Source organism: Piliocolobus tephrosceles, unplaced genomic scaffold (genome assembly GCF_002776525.5).
Source record: "Piliocolobus tephrosceles isolate RC106 unplaced genomic scaffold, ASM277652v3 unscaffolded_34623, whole genome shotgun sequence".
Lineage (NCBI taxonomy): Eukaryota > Metazoa > Chordata > Mammalia > Primates > Cercopithecidae > Piliocolobus > Piliocolobus tephrosceles.
Genome location: NW_022318336.1, coordinates 47 through 3,956, shown reverse-complemented (window position 1 = coordinate 3,956; position 3,910 = coordinate 47). Strand labels below are relative to the sequence as shown.

Here is a 3,910-nt window from a genome sequence, read left to right as displayed (position 1 = left end):
AAGGTAAATATGCACGAGGGAAGATCCACCTCCAGATTCACCATTTTCAGTCTTGCTGTCATTTCCAGCTAAATAACTGCTTCAAAAATGTCTCAAAATAACTGAATAACTCTTTCAAACTCTTTCAATAATAGCACTCTTCTATATGCTGGATTACCCTTAATTTTCTGCTTATAGCATGATCTTACTTTTCTTTTAATTTTTGTCTTTGCTTTCTGCTTAAATTTTTATTTTGCATTATGAAGTTGATAGGTCCATTACTGGATGGTGTGGTTCAATTCTCCAATATCTCTGCTGATTTGTTTTCTACTAAGTCCACCAGGAGTGGACTACTAACACACCAGAGGAGTGTTAATGACTGCAACTACGGTTGGATTTTGTTTATGACTTTTGAAGATCTGTGTCCTCATATACATTTGGGACAGTATTCCTCTGGAAGATTGACAATCATAATTATTTAGCAGCCCTCATTATTCCTGAAACGTTTCTCTGCTTTCAAATCTACTTTGTCTGATTTTATGTATATATACACCACAGCAGTCTTTGATTAATGGTTGCATGAGGTATCTTTTCCCACTCTTTTCTTTCAATCTGTTATATAACTTTTATTCTTATATATAAGTGTATTGCGGGTGGCTTTCTTTAGTCAGCACATTTATTTTTAACACATTCTGATGATCTCTAGTTTTTACTTAATGCAGTTAGACCATTTACATGTAATGTTATTATAGATAAGTTTTTAGATAGATCTACTATTTAATAATTTGTTAACCTTTGTTCCCTTTGTTTTAATTCTTCCATGTTCCTCTTTCTATCTTGTTTTGGTTTATTTAAATCTGGTTAGTAACGGGTCTAGGGATTACCATATACATATATAACCTTTTCCAGTATATGTAGAATCAGTATTTTACCATTCAAATTGAATATAGAAACTTCATGAAGAGTTAGGCCCATTAAATTTACCTTTTTATCTTATGTATGTAGTACATCTAGATACAATGACAACTGCATCAGATAAAGTTACAATTTTTGCTTTCAATCATCAAGCATACCTTAAGGATCTCAAGGGAAGAATAACAGTCTGTTAGGGTCTACCCAGACATTTTCTATTTCTGCTTTTGTTCCTTCATTGATGATGTTCTAAGTTTCCTTGTGGTATCACTTTTCTTATCTCAAATCTTTGCTAATTCTTTTCCAGCAGTCTTGCGAGGATTGAGAATGTATTTATGTGCCTTCCAATGAGAATGCATTTATTTGCCTTTATGCCTGGAAGACACTTTTGCTTCACATAGCATGTCTTTTTCTTTTGGTGCTTACTGAATGTTATGACATTTTTTTTCTGGCTCCTGGGTTCCTGATGAGAAATCTGCACTCATTCATATGGTGTTTTCTCTTTCATTTCCCTTTGGCTGCTTTCAAAATTGTTTTGTATTTTCTTAGTTTTCAGCAGTTTGATTATGAAAAGTCTTGCTATGGGTTTCTTTGGGTTTATCGTGCTTGACATTTACTGAGCTTTAAAAATCTGGTTTATATCTTTTGACAAATTTGATACATTTTCAGCCATTAGTTTTTCAAAGTTTTATCCCACAAAGACCTCTTTGTCCTCTTCTTTCCAGATTACAATAATGTGAATGTTAGATGTGTTATTTTTTATTTTTCCCTGAGCCTCTGTTCAGGGACAAATAAAATCCTCCTTTCTCTCTATAGTTCAGCTTATGTAGGTATTCTTGTTCTGTTTTCAAGTTCACTGACTTTTTCCTTAGTCTTCTGCGTTCTGTTATTGTGATCATCCAATTAAGCTTTTTATTTCCCCTAAGAGTTTTGGTTAATACATTTTTTAATTCTTCAGTTAAAATTGGTGTTTATATATTCCAAATATTTGGTGAGACTTTCCATTCACTTCATGAATGTTATCCCATAATTCTAGGAGCATTGTTATAGTAACTGCTTTAATGTATGTGTCAGATGATTTTGACACCTGTGTCCTCAGTATTATTACTCAAAGATTCTCTGTGCCATGTGAATTAAGATCTCCCTGTTTTTTCATATGCTGAATATTTTGGGGTTGTAACCTGGACTTGTTTGGATTACGTGATGAGACACTGTGTCTTCTTGAAATCTTAAGGATAATATTGCTATTTTTGTTTTTGCAGGCACACAATAGCCTTGTGTTCAAGTTCCAAGTACCAACCAGCCTTCCATGTGTTGTTCTTTCAAAGATAACTCTACTTGAAAGCCTTGACACTACTGTTCAGAGATCTCTGGAGTGTGTGCAACCTAGTGGTCAGTGAGGACTGGAAAGTGGGCCATTGCTCAGTTAAGCTCTCAGGCTCTTTTTACGTGAGTTGTTTGGGATTAGAGCCACTTATTCACAGCTGGCAGGTGTGTCCACAAGCTCATGAACAACTTTATGGGCTTGCTTTCTACAGTATCAGTCCAGGCACATTCTAGTTACCTCGCACATCCTGGTTTCAGTACCCTGACCAGAAAGCCGGAGCTGTATTTACCCAGGTGGCTCTGCCCTGCACTTTTCACAATTGTCTCACATTCAAGTTGCAGGCAGAAACAAGGAGAAAAGAGCAATTGTATATGTCCCTTGGTTTCACAGCTCCTCGAGGAAACAGAAAATTAATTACACGGTAGATCTACGCTACACTGACTGCCAGGAGGGAGCCATCACCAGCCCTGTATTGTTGCTGCTCCTATATCTTGAACCAAAGCAGTATCCTGCCCTCAGACACTGACTCGGGTTTGGAGACCTGAATGTTTGGAGACCCGAGGTCTAAATAATAAAGCCTGGAGAATGTGGGCATCGATCCCACTACCTCTTGCATGCTAAGCAAGCGCTCTACCACTTGAGCTAATTCCCCACATCAGGGGAGCTTAATTTATCCTTAGTGGGTGGTCTGGAACACAGGTGATTTCAGGGACTTCAGTACAAAAGCAGGGATCTACTAAGAGCAGATCTTCTCATTGCTGGACTAGGACACAGGGCGCAGTGGCTGCTCATTCTCCGCAAAGAAAGAGGAGAAAAGGTAAGAAGGAGAAAGTCACAAAGGGAAAACTTGTGCTGCCAAAATGTCAAGTTTAGGGTATTCCAGGACAGAAAAAGGCATGTCCCAGCAAAGGAGGACCTGCCTAGACCTGCCCAGCTAAAGTGTCACAGATTTTTAAAAAATGATTAAATGATTTTGTGTGTGTGTATGTATTGTGTGTGTGTGTGAATGTTTATAACAGTGGTATGGCATTATCACTTGTTCCTTGTAGCTGAGACTGTCTGGGGATTGTGAGATGGTACAGATTTCTGAAAGGCAAAAGCTCCTGTTGTTTTCGTAACTAGGCCCTTTCAGGAATGAGGCCAGCGTGCTGACCACTCCCCTAGGAAACCCCAGAAGAGGGCTTCTTTCACTTACATCTGAGATATGGGTTGCCTCCTTGCTAAGGTGTGTCATGTACAAGCTACATGTCCAATTATATGTCAGAGCAACAACAACAAAATTACAGAGCAGAGCCATAAAGCATAAGAGGCAAGATCATATCAGAGTGTAAGAATATGTAAAATATCAGAGTGTAAGAATCAAAATTTAGCTATGCAGAGAAGGAGTGGATATGTGATGGAGAAAACTGGGCTGTTTGGAGGAATTCCTGTGTGAATAAATAAACCTGTTCAATTTAAGTGGAGTGTGTGTGTGTGTGTGTGTGTGTGTGTGTGTGTCTGTGTGTAATACACATTGAGGGAAGCAGTGATTGAAAAGTCTGGTCACTTAGAGATATGTTGGGAGAGTGGGAGAGTTTTATGAAAACTTAAGAGAAATTGAAAAATCCTAGGCAAAAGGCTTAAATAATTAAAGCAACATGTTAGAGAAAGGTGTTTAGTTTTGAATGTCAGAGCTTGAACTAAGAAAACAGG

General features: G+C 37.9%; 1 non-coding gene across 1 annotated transcript; it reads right to left on the bottom strand.

Annotated features, from left to right (window-relative positions):
- Positions 1-2,797: 2,797 nt before the first annotated feature.
- TRNAA-AGC lies at positions 2,798-2,870 on the bottom strand. The gene has a single exon. It is a non-coding gene; the product is annotated as a tRNA-Ala (tRNA).
- Positions 2,871-3,910: the final 1,040 nt, after the last annotated feature.